At 43.0% G+C, this 22,110-nt stretch overlaps 1 long non-coding RNA gene across 1 annotated transcript; it reads left to right on the forward strand.

The window, feature by feature from the left end:
- The first annotated feature begins 13,905 nt into the window (after nt 1–13,905).
- LOC310667288 lies at nt 13,906–20,392 on the forward strand. The gene is made up of 3 exons (XR_014506250.1): nt 13,906–14,008; nt 18,817–18,875; nt 20,114–20,392. It is a non-coding gene; the product is annotated as an uncharacterized lncRNA (long non-coding RNA).
- The last annotated feature ends 1,718 nt before the right edge of the window (nt 20,393–22,110 follow it).

Genomic DNA, 22,110 nt, shown 5'->3' on the forward strand with positions numbered 1-22,110 from the left:
AAAAAAAGAAAGCTCTAGTAGAAAAATCAAGGGTCATCATAAGACTACTCTGTGTTTTGCACAAAGGTCTCAGAACAGGAGAATTTCTCTTTGTTGGTCTTGATAAGGATATGTTCATATGGTGAACATATGCAAGAGCTGCTAGAATGCATCTAAAGAAGTAGGGACTGTAGGATTTTCCTGTCATGGTGTACTGCTTTAGCAGCTACAGTGCACACCTCTGTTTGTGTCTCAGAAGCCACAGAGCTGTTGATATTAACCTTTTCTTACAGGTGTTTGTAGATGGGTTCTGGGGGAGCAGGAAGTTAAACACTGAATGGCTCAATGCCACTGATTCCGACATGTACTCATGTTCCAAGGATTTTGAGACAGGAGAAGGGGTGGGGAGGAAGTAGAGCAGATATTCAATATTTATACTGAATGTCTGCCTCACTCACTAAAAATTCTGGACTTGGGGGGGGGGGGATATCCCAGTGATTTTTCCTTGAAATGCTATGGGGACAAAGCACCTTTCTCGACATGGTCATGACTGCATAGAGCTGTTCCACAATGACTTACAACACTCAGTTCCACTTCCACTGGAGAAAGGCTGACCTGCCAGACCATTGGAATGAATGAGTATCACTTTCTGGGCCAAAGAGTTCCTGGCAAGGCTTGACCAGAGGGCAGAACAGGGCAATTGCAAGGGATCAGAACCCTGGTCAGCTCCCTGTGGTACAAGCCTCAGAGGCAACAAGCTAGAGCAGGGTAGTCCAACTTTCCGATCAAGTGGGCCACAACAGGACCTGCAGGGTGCACACTGTCTTGTCACGCAGGGGACGGGGAGAGTGAGGCCAAAATTGGATGCCCTCTACAGCCCTTGTGCTACCTTCCCAAAGCTAGCCAAATGAGCAGGGTCCTGGAGCCCTCCCACCTCCTTTCCAAAGCTGGGAAAGTGCTAACTAGACTGGGAAGGAGGCAGGAGGACTCTAGGACCCTTGCTTGCCCGACTTTGGGGAGGCAGCATGAGGGCAGAGGGGGGCATGTCAAATGTTGCCAATGGCTTCCAAAATAGACCTTTAGGGATGCATGCAACCCTCAGGCTGTGTGTTGGGCCACCCAGGAAACCTGTTGTAAAGTTGTTGTCATTTATGCCTCCTGCCTTGGCTCTGGCAAGGCTAGGGAGCCTCTTGGTTCAACTGTTTTTAGGAGGACAGTGATGGGGAGCCCTCGCCATGAGGTGTCTTCCTTGGATTGGAGTAGGAGTTAGTTTGTCAGGTAAAACAGATATCAGAAAGACTGACTTCTGGGGCTCTTCTCCCCCCCCCCTCCCCCCGGGGAGTCTCTGGAAGGGTAAGTATTCCTGGTCTTCATTCTTTCCCCATGTCTTCCCCATCCCTTGTTGCACTAGAGTCTGAGTCTAGAGCCAAAACGATGTGGTAGCTTCTGCATACTAGACCTATGTGTGTGCTCTGGAAAGTACCTACAGTTTTGGATCCTAACTGCATTGTGTATTCCATCCAGCTGACCCACATGCAGTGTTCTGCTCTCCATACTGTTAAATAGGTCATAATTCAAACAAGGGTTTACCACCCATTAAGTCTGGCAGGCTGCTACCCGTTGTTGCTAAGTTTCCTCTACACTGTTGCGAGCACAAGGAATGTGAATTATAGGCTTTCATTTAAGGAAATATCCTTTCAGACTTGCTGGCATTTCTTTATTAGTTCTCTAGTTCTGTATCATCGGTGAAAACTTTCCCACCTCCTTTGAAGAGCTGTGTGGTTTCCTTGCTTGATCATCATTTCTAGTCAGTTATATTACAAGTTCTTTTGGACATCTGGAGAGGCCATTTCGCAAAGGAAGTGAATTCGTTTAGGGAATTGCATTGTAATTCCTCTTCTCTCCCCCATTGTACTCAACAGGCGGGATGAGCAGGTTAGATTACCATTTTCTCAGGACAGCTTTCCAGCTGGCGCTGTCCAGGTGTTCTGGACTACAACTCCCATCAGTGTGCTGATGCAGTAATAGTAGCAAGTTAAAGATTGCCTGGATCATTGATTTTGCTGCAGTATTTTCATGTGTGTTGTTTGACAATTGAATATAGGTTCCATAGATGGCCTTGGCTCTGTATACCTGAAGGAGCATCTCCACCCCTATCATTCAGCCCAGACACTGAGGTATACCTGAAGGAGCGTCTCCATCCCCATCATTCAGCCCAGACATTGAGGTCCACCTCTGAGGGCTTTCTGCCAGTTCCCTCCCTGCGAGAAGTGAAGTTACAGGGAAACAGGTAGAGGGCCTTTTTGGCAGCGGTGTCCACTCTGTGGAACGGCTCTCATCAGATGTCAAGGAGATTAAAAAACTATACAACCTTTAGAAGACATCTGAAGGCAGTCTGGTATAGGAAAGTTTTTAATGTTTTATGTTTATTATGTTTTCGTATATGCTGGAAGCTGCCCAGAGTGGCTGGAGCAACCCAGTTAGATGGGCAGGGTACAATGATGATGATGATGATGATGTTTTGTTAACTTAACTGGTTTATGAACATAATTATACACAGCTCCCCTGGCAGGCTGCTACCCGTTGTTGCTAAGTTTCCTTTACACTGTTGTGAGGAAACTTTTTCTCAAGTTTGCTCACTGCCTGAACGGTGCCAGTACTTTTGTACAGGCTGTGTTGGCCAGCCTGAAGTCCTACCTTATATGAGGTCCTACTGAGGAAACTGAATGAAATTTATTCATTAAGTCAAGGATTCATTTATGGTGGTTATTTCCTCTAGATCATAGTTTCCCAAACTCAGTTTGGGAACTCAGAACCATTTCACAATTCCCATCATTCCCTTAACACAGGCCTGAAGTAGGGTTGCTACTAGTCTTACCAAAGTGGGAAGGCTGAATACCTAAAGACCTGAATATAACACATTGTGTGTCCAAGAGGAGACTGCCAGGGAGTTATTAATGCTTGTGAATGCACCTTTGTATTAATCAGAGTAGTGTCTATATATTACTCATCTTAATAATTTAGAAATGTGTGGTGGAAGCCAGTTAATGCAGCAAATAGATCCAAATTATGAGTGAAGCTTGTTTCGCTAATACAGTAGGACTTCAGGCTGCACAAAAGTACTGGCACCATTCAGGCAGTGAGTCAACTTGACAAGAAATAGGGCTGATGCTATTTTTCTATAAATACTAAATCAGGATATGGGGGAACTATGAGTCGTGTGGCAAATGTACAGAAAGTGAAATTTTTCTCCCTCTTTTGACCATCCAATAAAATTGATGGGTAGTAGGTAGAAGCCAAAGAAATTTCTTCATCCAGTCAAGGATTCATTTGTGGTGGTTATGTCCTCTAGATCACGGTTTTCCAAACTCAGTTTGGGAACTCAGAACCATTTCACAGTTCTCATCATCCCTGACCACTGGTCCTGCTAGCTAGGGATGATGTGAGTTGTAGTCCAACCACAGCTGGAGACCCAAGTTTGGGAAGCCCTGGTCTAGATATACCAAGGATCACTAGTTTAAGTGGATTAGGAAGGATTAGGTAAGCTTACATAGGTTAGGAGATTCTTATGCCCATCACGTCTTGATCATGGTCTTACTAGGGACATGCAATTGACTATCATGGCAGACAAAACAAAAAGTTAGTGTTTGCAAATAGCCCTGATAATTTGCCTCTACTAACAATCTTTGAAATACAGCAGGTGGCTTGTTTCTCTTCTAGGCGTTGAAATTAAATTGATGAGGAACAGTCTGTGTGAGGTTGGTGTTTAAGGGATAGGAACAAGACCTGTATAAATCTGGTAATTTCCCTTAGCACTGTTCCAACATATGCGGTTTGGCTTGGCCCACATAACACACCTTTGTCCTGTGCTAAAAATGGACCCATTGCAGTTGGCTATCAGTGGATTGTTGAATTAAATCTGTAAGAAGCATGCCTTCTTGACTTCCATGTCTGTGTAGTGTAACTTGTGTTTAATGTTTCTGTTTCAAATATCTGCAGATAAGTTTCAGAACCATTTCACAGTATATGATGGGGCAACTCTCTCTCTCTCTCTCTCTCTCTCTGTCTCTCTATCTCTGAGTGTGTGTGTCACTGAGTTTGCACTGAACTGGAAGCTGTAGCCAATCCTGGCACATGCCTTGAAGTGCAGTATTACATTATGTGGTGAGTGGCACATGTGAATGAAGGATCACAGATCAAACATGGCAGAAATTCCATGTCCCAAAATGTGATGCTTTACAATGGAATCACTTCACATTGTCAGCTGTGAGTTAAAAACAGATGGCAGCTCGAGTGATGTCCACTTATGTGTGAATCAGTGGTGCAGATATACAGTGCAAGTTCAAATAGAACATCTTAAGCATATGCCTAAAAAGGTGAAGGTAAAGGACCCCTGATAGTTAAGTCCAGTCACGAACAACTCTGGGGTTGCTGTGCTCATCTCATTTTACTGGCCAAGGGAGCTGATGTTTGTCCGCAGACAGTGTATCCGGGTCATGTGGCCAGCATGACTAAGCCGCTTCTGGCAAAATGAGAGCAGAGCACGGAAATGCTGTTTACCTTCCCACCGGAGTGGTACCTATTTATCTACTTGCACTTTGATGTGCTTTTGAACGGCTAGGTTGGCAGGAGCTGGGACTGAGCAACGGGAGCTCACCCCATTGCAGGGATTTGAACCGCCGACCTTCCGATCAGCAAGCCCAAGAGGCTCAGTGGTTTATACCACAGGGCCACCCATAACCCTTAAGCATCTTAAGCATATGCCTAGCAGTGTATAATTTGCATCCCTCAAAGAGTTTGGGGAGCTTTGCAGAGAGAAGATTCTCAAAGTGCAGCCTTATGAAATACACCATTCTTTACAATGTGTCCTCCTGAATTTGGTACTGTAAATTAGATGGGAAGAAAACCTGCTGCCCCTGGCACTCAGTGGAGCTATGCAATGCAACTATGTAGATCTTTGCAAGGTTGTGCTAGCTGCTTGTTAATTAGGAACAGAGTGGTCCTTCTTTCAGAGTGCACCATAAAGAATATGCACATTTGCTGGCAAAGAGCATCTAATATTTCTTTAACACTGACTAGGTGACACCTCATTTAATTAGGTTGCGTCCAGCTCTCAGGACAGCCTGTACAAGCGATAGTTTTTCATGTCTGAATTCTTCAGCTGTGAAGACATAAAGCTCCTTAGTCAAATTACTAAAAACAAAACAAAACACCAAACCCACCAATTAATTTCCTTAATTTTCCTTTGGCTAGCTGCTGTATTTCTGTATTTTAGATTTAGTGGTTCAAATGAAGCAGCATTTCCTTCAGGCTCTCGCTTTCTGCCTTCTCTCGGTAGGTCGCTTGCCAGCTCCTTTCCTTTGGAATGGTTGTGTATTAATTAAGTTGCCGTGTTCTTAAATGTGGTCTTTTGCTTTTCCTTCATCAAAAACAAAAAACAAAACCATAAGCTTGTTAAAACTTCACTTCTGCTAGAAACAGATAGTGAGACATTTTTATCCGAAATCTCCTTTGGGGTCATTTAAAGATATCCAAATTTCTGAAGACAATAACCTGCAATTTTCTATTTTAAAAAACCCACTGAGAAAACAAAGGTTGTATCTAATGCTAGTCATACCCAGGGGCAACACCTGAAGATTGGTCAGGAATGCACATAGACCCCCTGACCCCTCTAGGCACTGTAGTCTAAACCACTGAACCTCTTGGGCTTGTCAATTGGAAAGTCGCCAGTTCGAATCCCTGCGACAGGGTGAGCTCCCATTGTTCGGTCCCAGCTCCTGCCAACCTAGCAGTTCGAAAGCACGCCAAAAAGTGCAAGTAGATAAATAGGTACCGCTGCAGTGGGAAGGTAAATGGCATTTCCATGCGCTCTGGTTTCTGTCAGGGTGTCCCGTTGCACCAGAAGCGGTTTAGTCATGCTGGCCACATGACCTGAAAAGCTGTCTGTGGACAATCACTGGCTCCCTCAGCCTGAAAGCAAGATGAGTGGCGCACCCCATAGTCGCCTTTGACTGGACTTAACCATCCAGGGGTCCTTTACCTTTTACCTAGATTCACATGATGGACAGAAGGCAGAAAGGACCAGTGTTGTTCTGATCCATCTGTCCATCCATCATATGAAATGCTTTCTTTTGTCAATCCTGAATCTCTTGCCATGCATTACATGGCCTTGAGATCTTGTGTGTGTGTGTGAGAGAGAAAGAACTTACTGCTTCCTACTGTTTCCAAACAAAGCATAATGTTATAAACTTTTGTTGTGTCTCCCCCTCCCACCTTACTCACATTTTCCTAAATTAAGGTAAAGGGACCCCTGACCATTAGGTCCAGTCGTGACCCACTCTGGGGTTGCAGTGCTCATCTCGCTTTATTGGCTGAGGGAGCCAGCGTACAGCTTCCAGGTCATGTGACCAGCATGACTAAGCCGCTTCTGGCGAACCAGAGCAGCACACGGAAACGCCGTTTATCTTCCTGCCGGAGTGGTACCTATTTATCTGCTTGCACTTTGACGTGCTTTCGAACTGCTAGGTTGGCAGGAGCAGGGACCAAGCAACGGGAGCTCACCCTGTCATGGAGATTCGAACCGCCAACCTTCTGATCAGCAAGTCCTAGGCTCTGTGGTTTAACCCACAGCACCACCCGCATCCCAATATCAGTTAGTTACCTTCAAAACTGACTTCTTTGATGTAATGGAAGATCTGCTTGTCTTGAAAGATGGACAGGCTTCATAGACGAGGGGGCTGCCTTTCAATTCAGTGGCTGCTTGACAAAGCCAAGCAGCTGCACCAGCGTGAAAAAGAAGAGTTTCTATTGTACACTGCCCCGTTCCTATCCAAAGATCAAGGATGGAGTGCTGCCAACAAGCTGAGCTCTCTAAAACATGCACTTAGCACCCTTGAGTTTAACTACATTTGTTGCTGAATCAGAATATTCCCTCCTTTCTTTAGTCTCCCTTTTCCTGATGCTGATGCTGCTCCTCTCATGCAGACATTCCTGTCTAATGTCACAATGCAACTGCTTGACTGGGTGGGTTTTCTTGTGCCCAAAGCAGCCCTGGGCATCATGATGGCTGATCTGCAGGTGTACTTTCTCCAGTCACATGGGCAATGGCGGGATATGGAAATCTTTACGTCAAAAGCACAGGAATCTTCTTTGTCCCAGGAGTGGGGCTCACGAAATAAGGTGTGTGTATTATTTATTTACTATTTATTTTGAAGAAATTTTTTTTTATTGATTTTCTTTCTTGCAACAAATATCCATCATCATTACTAAACATTCATTTTCCAATTTCTCCCCTACCTGTTGACTTCCCTCAACCTTCATTTCTGGTTTATTACATCAAATGGTACAATCTACTGTTTATATATGATACTATGTTTTCCCATTGTTATATTTCTCGTTCTCTGTAAATAAAATTGTAAATGTTTATTTAAATCCTGCCAGTGAGTCCATTTTTTTTTTGTTTGTTTCTGCAAATATGTTGTAAAGGGTTCCCATACTTTTTCAGTCACTGTTGTCCTTTTCACTCAATTTGTCCGTTAATTTTGCTAACTCTGCATAATTCTTCAACTTTTCTTGCCATTGTTCTTTCGATGGTACTTCTCCAGTCTTCCGATTTTGTGCTATTAACATTCTTGCTGCTGTTGTAGCATACATAAATAATGTCTGTTTTTCTTTTGGCAGCTCTTATCCCAAAATACCCAACAAAAAAGCTTCTGTTTTTTTTAACAAATGTTATTCTAAACATTTTTTAAAATTCATTGTATATCATTTCCCTTTTTTAAAATAATAATAATATTGCAATCCCACCACATATGGTAAAATGTACCTTCCGCTTCTTTACATATCCAACAGTTCTTTTGTTCTGTTTTATACATTTTTGCCAATTTTACTGGTGTGGTATACCACCTATACATCATTTATTATTTCAATTCGGATAGTGCTTTCCCACAGGAATGTGCTCAAAGCGGTTCACAACACAACAGCAAAAGCTCAAGTGGTCTAGGGACCGCCTTGGCCATGTATATGTGAGACAGTTTGCTATCTTTTCTTTGCTTGACGCACTTTAGTGGGACCAATAAATGGAACCCTATATGGTGCTATATGGAAGTCAATGGACTTTTTCTTTAGCTGTTCCTATTGAAGTTTATCAGCTAGGCTTGCCATATTTCAAAAAGTAAAATTTCTGACACTGCCAGAGTTGTTGAGTTGTTGTTTTTTAAGTGTAAAAGTTGAGTGAAAGTTGAATGAAGGAGAACTGGGGACACCTCACCCACCTGCCCTGAGGGAAGGGCTAAATGTGGGGTCATGAAGTCATGCCAGCATGTTCAGGATACCTGGAGAGGGGTGTGTGAACTGAGAGGTGTTGGGCAGGGAGGAAGAGGAGGAGGAGGAGGAGGAGGAGGAGGAGGAGGAATTTGTTAATATTTATACCCCACCCATCTGGCTGGGTTTCCCCAGCCACTCTGGGCTGCTCCCATCAGAATATTAAAAATGTGATAAAACATCAAACAAGAAGAAGCCGCAGGTGGAGACGGGGGCAACTCCCTCCTATTGCTGCTATGAGGTGGCCTAGAAAGGCAGCCCAGTGCCCAGCTGGAGGTGGCAGTCCCTGACCCATGTTCAAGGGACAGAGCATGAAGGCCTCATTGGAGCAGTGACGCCAGAGATGCCTTAAGTATTCGCTCATGGAAGATTTATTTATTATTTTAGCTATATCATTCTGCATAAAATGTACGTTACCAGCATGAAGGCCTCACCAGAGCAGCGACACCAGAGACCGAGCAGCGTGCAAAGGTGGGGAGCAGACCCAGAGACCTCCAGCAGAGAAGGGCTGAAGAGGCCCTCAAGGAGGGGAGAGAAACCCCTCAGCACCCACTCCAGGAGCTGAGAGAGAGAGAAAGAGAGAGAGAGAGAGAGGTGCTCAAGGAAGGGAGGCACTCCATGCCTGGCGCAGGCTCTCCCGCTGAGCGCTTCGCCTCACCTCACCCATGCCTGCATGTGTTCACCACTCTCTTGCCTCCAAAGGTGGCGGTGGCAATATGGCGGGCAGGGCCAGAGTGTGTTAGGATATAGTTCCATTCCACCTTTACAACAGGCATGTGGAGTTGTTGTATGTCACATGTCTGTTTACTTCCAGCACAGTCTGCTGGGAACTTCCGTTGTATATAGCTTTTGCCTATGCTGTTTGCTTGGACACAAAGGGAAGCAGACATGTTTTTCCTTTGTCCTGATGCTGAATAAATACTTGTAAATATGCTTACATATGCCTCTGTCCACTACTTCTGTTGCAAAGAGGTCTTATCTCTGCTGGCTTGCATGCTCAGTCTCTAAAGGTCTCTGAGGCTTGAGTCGCAGTTTTGATGCTGTTCCAAGAACCAGAGTTCGCCCAGCTGCCGGCCAGTGGGCTGGAGCCAGCTGCCAATTGCCCCTGTCTCCCCTGATGCATCCCAGCAGAGTGATGGGCCAAGTGGATGCGCCGGGAGGTGAATGAAAGGGCTGAAATGGAAGCCAACAGCGGCTGAAGTGGGACACACACACAAACAGAAAGCTGGAAAAATCCCCCGGTTGCCATACATGTGGGAAATTCCGGACATCACTTAAAATTCAAAAATTCTCCCCAATCACCATTTTAGGCATCTGATTTCTGTACACGTCCAGAATTTTCCGGACGTATGGCAAGCCTATGTATCATCACCATCAAAAAAAGGACCAGCGAGAGAGGCAAAATGTGCCCTCCCAAGTAGGTTCACCAATTTACTGGTGTTCATAGTATCATAGGATCTTGGAGTTGGAAGGGACCCCAAAGGTCATTCAGTCCAACCCCCTGCAATGCAGGAATCTCAGCTAAAGCATCCATGGCAGATGGCCACCCAACCTATATGAGTTACTGTCTGAAAGTGCAATGCGTAGAGTACACAGAGATACATTATGTTCCCCCCCAAAAAAAACTCATAATCCTTGTAATATATAGACACACCTTAAAATGCTTTGCCCTACGCATATATTTTTAGTACATAAATGAAAATTAGTGTCTTGAACAAAGATACGCTAGTGGAAATTCATCATTAGAAGTGCAGTACAATTTGTAATACATAACACGCTGACTTTATGCTTAGCAATGCCTTAAGTATTCGCTGATGGAAGATTTATTTATTATTTTAGCAATATCATTCTGCATAAAATGTACCTTGCCATTTTGTGACCTGTCATATACTTGGCTTTCACAGGCAATTCTATAAATTGCTGCTCCTCTGTAAATGGCTACATTTTTTTAAAGGGACATTTGTCTCACTGCGGTAAGTTTTTGGATTTAAAAATACAAAAGTTTGACTCCAACTTTTATCCATTCTAGCACAACGGTGGAATGTGCCATGCTTAACATTGAGCTTTTTTTAGACCAGGTATAGGCAAACTCAGCCCTCCAGTTCTTTTGGGACTACAATTGCCATCATCCCTGACCACTGGTCCTGTTAGCTAGGGATGATGGGAGTTGTAGTCCCAAAACATCTGGAGGGCCAAGTTTGCCTATGCCTGTTTTAGACATACCCCAAAGCTGTTGGCCAAAAACCTGCAATTTTTCAATTGACTTTCCTAGGATCCAGGATAAACCACTGTCTTTCAGAATGCTCTCCCTGTTTTCTGCAAAGAAACAGAAGTGAAAGTTAAGTACTGAAGTTTTGAAATACCTCATTATCCATAAATATATCATGTGGAACAACATGCATATACCACTTTGGGTTCCATGACAAAATAAAAGTGGGGTAGAAATGTAAGAAAACAACTAGCTAGCTGTAACTAACAGCTCTGAACATTAACCTGTATGCAAAGTGACCTTTGGTGCATAGTGTGAACATGCAAGTCCATCCTTATAATTTTTTTTTCATGGCTTATATTATGTGATGTTGATAATTCTGATCTACTGCTGTCTCATGCTTGACAAGCCTGGATGGGTGTGATTTACAAAACTTTGACTGAACCCTTAAAGAAAGCTTGGGTTATGCGGTTCTAGTAATTTCACCTGGGACAATGCCAAAAAGTTACAGACTCTGAGAAAGGTGAAAATCTCCCTACAAAAAAAAAAAAAAGGAAAAGAAAAAGAAACACAATTAATGCTGTCTCAACATTGTTAAGCTGCTCCAAAAGCGTTTGCAAACAATATCCCTCCATTTCTCTGCTGGATGCCAATAAATGGGGGTCAACATTAATCCAAGGAATTTGAAATATAGCAAAAGTAGAGGCTCATTTACTACATTTTATGGGGTTTCTTGAGTCTCCAAGGGGCACTTTCCTCTTTTATAATGTGGAACTGTTTCGTTTTGGCTTGTCGATTTACTGCTGTTGACTCAAGAAAAGAAATGGGAGAAATTGAGTGCCAATTTCTGTTTGCTAATTCTGTGAAAATATGCTTAAACTAGCAAGGATTTGTAGTAGAATTCAACAGATTAGTATCTGGGTCAGTGTTTCGAAACCTACAGTAAATGCTGAGTGACCTAGTTCTGCACCTCATCTCTGTTGCTAATTCCCTCTGTGTGCACTATGAAGGGTGTACATGATGGTAAACGTATGGTAGTAAAATAATACATTGTTGCCTTTCTATTACAGACTATGGATTGGATCCACTACATGACTTCATGAAGCTTTTCCATAAGTTATGGTGCATTTCATTTCATTTTCACGTCATTTTAAATTTACATACCGCAAATTAATTTGTGTATACACAAAATAGACAGAAAAGGACACACACCTTAAAACAATCTGATCCAACACAAAAAGCCAGAATACAATGGAACAACTTATATCAAATAAAGTGATATTCAATAACATATTAGAATATAATAGTACGCAATAAAATGAACTCTCAAAATATCAGCAAATAATAATTAAACAGAAATTCATTCTTAACAATTACAATAAATAATTACTAAACTATGAACTTCGGCTCCAAGTGAGGGATGGATCCGTCAGTTCCGATTTCTCTCAGTTTCCCAGTGTGAACTTCGGCTCCTGAAAATTCAGCATAGGTTTGCATTTTTTAAAAAAGAGAAGCCCTAAAAAAAAAAAATTGGGCATTTTAGTGCACATTGCTCATAATATACACATTTTGGCAAGCAATTTTGGCCTCTAGAATGCATTTTTGCATGTTGTTTTACCAACATATGCATATTTAGGCATACATTCCCCATAACGTATGCATTTTTGCACACATTTTTAATCGGAGAATTTTGCATTGCAAAATTCAGAAAACTGTTAATTTTGAAGGATACCCATGTTGTTTCAGGGAGCACAAATTACTCAGATTTGCATTAAAATGCAAACTGAACTGAAGTTCTCCTCCATCCTTAGTACAAGGCTACGTATACATATATGTATGAAGAAAATACGTAATACATGAGGCGTTATACTGCAAGGTCCTTTGAGAAATGCTCTGTATCTCTGTACAGTCTGCACCTGGGGACATATTGCAGCCTTGTGGGGGAATCCTGTTAGCAGTGGCAGACTTACATTTTGGGGGCCTTCAACCTTGAGCTAGTATGGGGCCCCCTTTGCAACAGCCTTTACAACATCTATGCTACTGACTCTCAAACTTTGGGATTGTGGACCCAATTTTTTAAAAGCAAATGGATGAAAATCACTTCTGAGTCACCGCCGCAGTTAGGGTCCCTGAAGCTTAAGCTTCCTTAGTTTTATAGTATATCGGCCCCTGCCTGTATTGGAGGATGAGAGAGAATGTTTTACCCTCACAATAACCATGTTCCCAAACATTTTCCTTTTCACCACAGAAGTGGGTGGCAATGATTCTGGTACAGGGAAGAAAGAGAAATGCTTGGAGACTCTATTGGAGTGGCAGCTAAACCTTCTCCCTCACCCTGGTGAACCCACCTATGTAGAATCATAATTTCATAATTTCATCTGACTGGTGACTGGGAGCAGCCGCCAGGACCATATAACACCAGTTCTGAAAGAGCTACACTTGCTCCTAGTACGTTTCTGAGTACAATTCAAAGTGCTGGTGCTGACTTTTAAAGCTCTAAACAGTCTCCGCCCTGTATACCCAACAGAGCGTCTCCACCCCCATCGTTCAGCCCAGACACTGAGGTCCACCTCCAAGGTTCTTCTACTGGTTCCCTCACTGTGAGAAGTGAAGTTGCAGGGAAGCTGGCAGAGGGCCTTCTTGGTAGTGGCGCCCTTCCAGTGAGATGCCCTCCCATGAAATGTCAAGGAGATAAGTAACTATACAACCTTTAGTAGACATCTGAAGGCAGCCCTGTATTGGGAAGTTTTTAATGTTTTATTATGTTTGTATATGCTGGAAGCTGCCCAGAGTGGCTGGGGCAACCCAGTCACAAATGTCACAAATGGGGTACAAATGTCATCATCTCAAGGCCACTTTCTTTGTGATCTAGCATCTGATGGAACATTGAGAGTGACAAAATGCCAAGGACTGGCTTTGGCTAATTGATTTAATTCTGTTCTGTTGTGAAACCAGCACCTACTCCATTTTTACTTCTGCGGGCTGAACTTTTTGGCCAAATATTGGCTGGTGATGAGCCTGGAACAGGGGAAAGTTAGGGGAACATCCTTCCCTGTGTCCAAGACACCCCTTTCAGTAATGTTTGCATCTCCCCCACAAAAAAGGTGCAAGGATATAGCCGATGCAAGGGAAGGCAGGACATAAGCTGATGCACAACCCCATCTTGTCGTAAGTAACTCCAAGGAAGTAAAAGTGAATCAGGGTGAAAAGTGCTGCTAGATGACACTGGTGGGCCATGAAGCTACCAAAAGAGCAGGGAAAGATAGGAAAAGACACGGGGGTTGGCTTGGTTGCCTGGGCAATGGGGCTATGTCTCCCCCTCCCCCATTCAGAGTGAAGACAATAGGATGGCTTTGTATGTCTTCAATGACTTCATCCTATGTGGCGCTGTGACATCAACTAACCAGGGACCATGTAATGAACAAGATGAAGGAGCCCTTTTAGTTCAAAAAGGAAGAGTCCAAGGAGCAGCAGATGGAGAACGATGGCTGCAAAAAGGTGATTTATTTATTTTTTAAATAAACATGTGTGTTCTGAAATGGCAGCCAATGCAACTTGAAGCCATGCAAAAAAGCACCAGTAGTGTAGAATTCCTAGATCTCCTGAGATCTGGGTTTCAATATCATTCTGTGGCTTGCAGATGTCTGTGGTGGAAAGATCTGGTAAAAGATGAACTCTCTCTTGTTCCCACTTACCAGTGGATTTTCCAGATAAGTTATCTTTTTTTAAAAAAAAATTGATAACAGCATTGTAATGATAATCCCATCCCCATGTTTTATGCTCGCTTCTGAGCACAATTTAAAGTCCTGGTGCCCTGTATACCTGAAGGAGCATCTCCACCCCCATCGTTCAGCCCGGACACTGAGGTCCAGCTCCGAGAGCCTTCTGGCTGTTCCCTCACTGCAAGAAGTGAAGTTACAGGGAACCAGGCAGAGGGCCTTCTCAGTAGTGGCACCCGCTCTGCGGAATGCCCTCCCATTAGACGTCTAACAGATAAACAGCTATATGACTATTAGAAGACATCAAAGAGATGAGTAACTATATAACCTTTAGAAAGCCTCCAAATTTTGGAGTTTGATATTTTACTATGTTTGATGTTTTAATCTGCTGGAAACCACTCAGAGTGGCTGGGGCGACCCCATCAGAAGGGTGGCATATAAATAAAAAGGTATTATTATTATTATTATTATTATTATTATTATTATTATTAAAGGAGATGAGGCTAGCTTTACAGTCTGAATGTGACATCAGGGTTGAGACAGACTTAAACAAACAAACATAGGAGGTGGGTACTGCGTTGCTGTGGAGGGTGAATTTTAAAACAAGCAAGCAAAGTAGCAAGGGTATATAGCCAGACCAGCTTGTGAAGCTCCAGATCACAGGAGTGTCAGCTTGGTCCTGCAACTGTGGGTGCCTGAGGCTGTGGTTACCATGCAGCATGCATGGCCCTGGTGCTGAAAGTTGTGGGTGCCCGGCCCCTACATGGGGAATTTTGTGGGTGCTCGGGCCCCAGGGAGTCGGCACCTGTGCCAGATCACATGCTAGCACCTCAATTAGTGCCAATAGTACTAAGAGAGCTGAAGTGTATGTTGCTGTTGTTAATTTTGCTGTCTGGTCTTTGACCACAATAAAGATTGATTGATTGACTGACTGACTGATTGATACGAAGAGAGCCATCTCCTGCAATAGAAATGAAAGGTGCTTCCTCTTTGGTCTGGGAACTGCTGCTTTCTTCAAACGTCTGTTGGGGTTTTGATTACAGTATAAACATGATCACCCTGTAAGGGAAGGTAAGCTTGGGGTGATATTGTTAGCCTGATTTAATTGCAAACCTGAGGTTTCCTAGTGCAACTACAGAATGTGCAAGAGTTCCTAGGACATGTAACGGGGATTCAGATTCTTTATTATTATCCTGAATACACACATTAGGAAGTGAAATCTTTCCACCAAATAGTCATCTGTGATGTCATGGATTGTTATTGTTGTTTAGTCGTTTAGTCGTGTCCGACTCTTCGTGACCCCATGGACCAGAGCACGCCAGGCACTCCTGTCTTCCACTGCCTCCCACAGTTTGGTCAAACTTACGCTGGTAGCTTCGAGAACACTGTCCAACCATCTCGTCCTCTGTCGTCCCCTTCTCCTTGGGCCCTCCATCTTTCCCAACATCAGGGTCTTTTCCAGGGAGTCTACTCTTCTCATGAGGTGGCCAAAGTATTGGAACCTCAGCTTTAGGATCTGTCCTTCTAGTGAGCACTCAGGGCTGATTTCCTTAAGAATGGATAGGTTTCTTGCAGTCCTTGGGACTCTCAAGAGCCTCCTCCAGCACCATAATTCAAAAGCATCAATTCTTCGGTGATCAGCCTTCTTGGTCCAGCTCTCACTTCCATACATCACTACTGGGAAAACCATAGCTTTAACTATATGTACCTTTGTTGGCAAGGTGATGTCTCTGCTTTTTAAGATGTCATGGATTAAGAGACCCTTTTTGGATTAAAAAAACTCTGCTCAGCCATAAAGTTCACTGGATAACCTTTGACAAATCTCTCTCCACATCATGGAGCTGTAAAGAAGTACATTGATGCAACAGACATTACTGATAATAACCAAAAGAGGAGTTTGGGAATATCAAGTATACACTCATATAGTACTGGAGATTGTAAGATTCAGTGAAATAGACATAACCAAGATTTTAAGATTGGAGCACAATACTGAATGATGACTAATTTTTGCCTTAAATCCTCTCTTTACTTTCTGTGAGACAATTCCACCCTAAATGTTGCACAGATTGTCTTCAATTAAGTCCTGAGATTTCTGGAGGATATCCTTTTCAGGAATGAGTTTCATATCGGAGTGTATGTCCGAGTCTGTAACTGAAAAGTTGCATGAAGAATAGATTAAGTTAATTGCACTGCATCCAAGGTTCCTTTCTGAAGGCGTGTGAGACGTGTCACTTGTGAGTCACACTCAGAGCTGGATGTTGGCCCATTATCACAGAGATTCGGCTGAGCAGTTGTTGGAGTCAGCAGAAATGAGAGGGCGCTCTGGGGCTGATTGATGGGAGCTCTCCTGTATGTGAGAGAAATAAGCTGCCTGCAGAGAGTCTCTCAGGCAACCTCAGTTTTTTTTGTGTTTTAATTGGAAGAGGCCTAGTTGACAAAAGTCAAAACCGGAGAAGGATTATTTGGCTAACCTTAGAGCCCAGCACGAAGCAGAACGGGGAGAAAGTTTCTGGGTGCTTCTGGTTTTAGCCATGGCTCAGTTAAAACACTTTGCTTTTCAATTCTAGGAACAGCAATTGGGCTTTCTTGCTTGCTTTGCAGGATACTTCTGCTATGCTTTTATTGTCTCCCCAAAGAGAATTCTGTGCTTGGGGTTCATCTGCAGGGGCTGTTTCACCTAAAGGGCAACTTACGAAGTCTCCCACACACACACCCAGATTGTCCCCATTAGTCCTCCATTTCCAGGACTTGTGTACACCCAAATAAATGAGTAGTTAATTAAAAGAGCAATAATTTCCTTCACAACATTCCTTGAGCTGTCATTTCCGATATCTCAGGATGTATTGTCACTGAAGCAGTGAGGTGAAGCTGTCTCCCAGCTTTGCTGAATGGAGTTTAATTCTGAGTAAACAGTAGAGAAGGATCTTGGCCATGAGAACAAGCATTGATGGTCAGGCTCAAGACAGGAAATGGAGCTCAGTATTGGTCACCTGAAAGCAGGGGTAGGCAACCTAAGGCCCATGTGGCCCAATCACCTTCTCAATCTGGCCCATGGACAGGCTGGGAATCAGTGTGTTTTTACATAAGTAGAATGTGTCCTTTTTATTTAAAATGCATCTCTGGGTTATTTGTGGGGCATAGGAATTTGTTCATTATTTCCCCCCCCCCAAAATATAGTCCAGCCCACCACATGGTCTGAGTGACGGTGGACTGGCCCACAGCTGAAAAAGGTTGCTGACTCCTGCCCTGAAGCAGTGTTTCCCAAACTTGGGTCTCCAGCAGTTTTGGACTACAACTCCCATCATCCCTTGCTAGCATGTCAAGTGGTTAGGGATGATGGGAATTGTAGTTCAAAAGCAGCTAGAGACCCATGTTGGAGGAACACCGCCCTAAAGGATGGGTGAGCACTAGAAGCCCTTTGGATGTGAGCTGGAGAAGACTTCCCAGCTAAAGAGCTGCTCTTGGGAAAATTGGAACTTGAGGCAAAAGCCCACCTACCACAGCAGATGCTCTTTACTCCAGATATTCCCCCCCCCCCCGTGTATGTTGCTGCCCCTTCCTTGCTGGCTGCTCCTGGAGAAATGTCTGTTGCTTTGCTAGGTATCAAGTATTAAGCAAAGGTGCTAGGTGAAGTGTGGAACGAAAGAACTAATTCTAGGAAATCTGAGAGTGAGGGGCCAAAGACCTCCTCTGCAGGGAAGCCTCATAGTCCAAGGTCTTCGTACTCCATTTTCTCCAGGGTCAACACTCGAGTTCGGCTCCCTATAAAAGCAATGCTGATATTATCTGTTGCTTTGCAAAGCCAGACCTTTTGGCCAAGAGGATCCCCCACAAGAGTTGGGCTGATGGCTCTGACTCCAAATTTTCTTGGGCCTACTCTTCAAAGCTGAATCCTTTCCTTGCTGAGGTCTGCCTTGAACAGCTGCCCAGACTGGTTCAGCAATGAACTGAGCTATGTAACCGTTTGGAAATAAATAGCTCAATTGCTTTCTTTGCCAGTCTGATGTGAGCCGAGGGGAGCTTGTCCATCACTAATTTCTGGGCAACATTGCCAGGGCTTTTTTCCCCAGCCGGAACTCGCTGGAACTCAGTTCTGGCACCTCTCAGGTGGACTCCATTGCCATTATAAGAGAACAATGGAGGCGTTCACGGAGAGTTCCAGCACCTCTTTTTCTAGAAAAATAGCACTGAACATTGCACTATATTAAGTCCCAGTTCTGCTTCCAGACAACTGCAGAAAAGCAATGCCTCAGTAGTGCCAAAAAGCACCAAAGAAACCAAATATGCACTTTACATTTAGTAAAGTACTTTTAATTGTACATTCAGTTGCTGTTTAGTTTAGTTTGTTTTATGACAGAGCTGTTTGTTTGTTTGCTATTTATGGGATTTGTTGGTATGCATTCTGTAATTTTTGCATTTATTTTTAAAGTATTTTCCCCCCTGTATATTTCTTTTAATTGTTTCCCCACTATGGGATTGAACTATTTAATGATGAGCAGGTTATAAATACTCATTAAAAAATAAATACATGTCCAGTACACAGAAGCAAATGAGTGAAATTACCTTTGCATTTTCTGAACTCTCTAGGTTGTGCATGCTCATGGCAAGACACAGGAAATGACAAAACGAAGATCGCCGGAGGGAAGGTGAGGGAACTTTTATTCACTCCTAATGCATGCCAAGGGGCGCAGGTGGTGCTGTGGTCTAAACCACTGAGCCTGTTGGACTTGGTGATCAGAAGGTTGGTGATTCAAATCCCCATGACGGAGTGAGCTCCCATTGCTCAATCCTAGCTCCTGCCAACCTAGCAGTTTGAAAGCACATTGAAAACGCAAGTAGATAAATAGGTACCACTCTGGCGGGAAGGTAAATGACATTTCCGTGTGCTGCTCTGGTTTCACCAGAAGCAGCATAGTCATGCTGGCCACATGACCTGGAAAAACTGTCTGTGGAAACGGACAAACGTCGGCTCCCTCGGCCTGTGAAGTGAGATGAGCACCGCAATCCCAAAGTTGTCTGCGACTGGACTTACCGGTAACTGTCAGGGGTCTTTTACCTTTTTTTTTAATGCGTGCCAAGCATGCAGCATGGGATGGAGAATTAACTTCCGGAGAAAATGACAGAGGAAGTCCTTTGCATACAGAAACTCTCAGTTTCAACCCTCAGCATTTTCAGGTAAAGCTTGGAAATACTCCTATCTGACATCCTGGACAGGCCTTGTCCAGTCCATGTAAGCAATTCTGAACTAGAAGGGTCAACAATACAAGGCAATTTTGTATGTTTCTGTAGCTGTTATTCTGCTTAAGTAAGTTATCAGCATGGCACAAATCTCTTATTAAAAATATGAGGGGAAACTCAGAAGCAGGAATGTCCCAGCTTTCAAAGCCCACTTATTACCCTCACGAGTCACAACCATCTGCTGGTAGTGCAATATTCCTCCCTCCCCACATATGATTAGGAAGAAATAAGTCTTCCCAGGCAGGAGCAAATACTCAGCAACCAGTGGGGACGATGAACTTAGTTTACTCCCCAGCCTCCCTCTCCGTTGCTGGACCACACCTAAAGGAAAGGTACTTTCATCATGTAACCCCACCTTGAAGAAAGCTGTCTGGATTTCATTAAGAAAAAGGGAATAACAAATGTTTATTTATGCCAAATAAAGGCCCTCAGCCAATGGGCTGCTTTGGAAGGAAGGGAAGGTATAATAATAATAATAATAATAATAATAATAATAATAATAGGCTTTATGATGAAATCATAGGCTGGAAATGTAAATAAGGCTGTAAGAAATACACCTATGTTAAAATAAATAGGGACTTACTTCAGAGGAAATATGTTTTGGATGGGAGCATTGATTTGACTGATAACTGCTGTTTTCTTCCAGAAACCTGACATATTGGACAAAGCAGGCCGCTCCAGAAATGCCTTTTGCTCTTTCTGTGTCACATGCCGATATTTTATTCTGGAGCCGCCACTGCAACAACTACAATACAAATGGATAGTAGCTGTAGAATGAACAGCGACACAAGATTGCAATCCAAAGACTAAGGGAGAGTAACATGCTAACTACACAAAGCACTGTTTTGAAGAACGATGTATGGACTTCATGAAACAAATGAAGAACAAATGTATATTTATTGCCTAAATAAAGGCCCTAAACCTGGTGGTCTTCTTAAATCAACTCAGGCCATAGAGAATATAAAAGGTACTATGTACTTTATGAAGAAACTTACTTTCAGTTTAATGATTACAGTGACACCTACTGTTCCCAAATAATCAAAATTATGTACATTTCATTCCGCAATATGTTAGGAAATTATTGTTCCGTAATTCCCATCTACAAATTTATTGCATGGATTTCAAATGGATTTCCATCCCCTCTCAAACGGATTGCATTTTATTACTTCAGAAAAGCTTTACAGCACCGTGAAAAAGCACAACTTTTTATGAGTCAGTGTATTTATATTCGTGGTCCCACTCAAAGAAGGAAGGATTTTATGTAGCTCAAGACATCTATAAATAGTAAAATAATATCTCATTATTTGCAGTTTATGGCTGCAGCACACGTCTGAATATTTTTAGTATTAACTGCCACCAGGCACAATCTGGCCAACCTTACGCACATCCGTCACATTTATCTCAATGGGAGAAAATTAAACACTTGAATATTTGGGGATATTTGCAACATTCACTAACCAGACCTTTTTGAGGAGGCACTTAGAAGGTTGCAATGTTTTGTTTTTCCAGTGGTTATTTTAACTCGTTTTGCCCTTTGAAGGAGAGATTATGTTCAGATCTTGGGAATGTATTTTGTTAAATAAAACTTTGCACACGCTCTGTGCACATCTTGTTGGCTTTGGTGCATTGTCTTCATGCTGCAGACATAGAGGAGGGGTGGACCAATAAGCAGGGGATCTTCAAAGCTTTGCTAACTTGTTGAACATCTGCATTCAGTGTTATTAACAAATCTTGTTCTAAGTTCAGAAAGAACAAGTTTGGTGATAGCAATCGGAGGAGCTCAGTAACCTATTTTTATTTTGTTGTGAATCCCTAGCGATAACTGTGTAGTAACAGATTGCTTTGGTTAAAGGTGTATTTGAAAATAATAAGGGATTGTTATGTGTAAGGATGGGCAATGTTTTATTAATTTCGGCTATACTGTGTATCACATTTGTGGGAAGAAACCCAGGGGGTGAGCTCACTTTTTCTGCTTTTATTGGTCTACAGTTGGTTAGCTAACTGTAGAACTGGTCTGCTTTCATCAGTTGATGCTGGTAAATATAACACTTAAAACACTTTATTTGCTGTTGGGGTTGTGCCACAGTTATCTGAATTAACCAAGTCCATTTCAGGAATTGTCCCAATTCTAGATAATTAATTGTACCGTCTGCCAAATTAATGTGACTTATCTGTCTCTTTTGTTTATTCCCTGAGCTTTCCCCTTAAAAGTCTACCAGATTCATTGGTTTTTCTATTTGGGGATTCGAACCGCCAACCTTCTGATCGGCAAGTCCTAGGCTCTGTGGTTTAACCCACAGCGCCACCCGTGTCCCTTTTGACTTAGGCTATACCAAATGTGATCCTATCCGTGCAGGACTAGCTTTGCTACTACAGTTGTCCATGCACTAGTAACTTCCCATTTGGATTACTGCAATGAGCTACATGTGGGTTACCTTTGAAAACATTAGCTCTTCTGTAATAATAACAATAATTTTTTATTTATACCCCGCCCTCCTCAGCCAGAGCCGAGCTCAGGATGGCAATCACCAGTAAAATTACAATAAAAACATAATGGGGGGGGGGGACAATTTAAAATACGAGTTAAAATACAATTTAAAATGCAGCCTCATTTTAATAGTAGCCCATAGATCAAAACCATAA

This window comes from Podarcis tiliguerta (assembly GCF_965153285.1).
Source record: "Podarcis tiliguerta genome assembly, chromosome: 17".
Classification (NCBI taxonomy): Eukaryota; Metazoa; Chordata; class Lepidosauria; order Squamata; family Lacertidae; genus Podarcis; species Podarcis tiliguerta.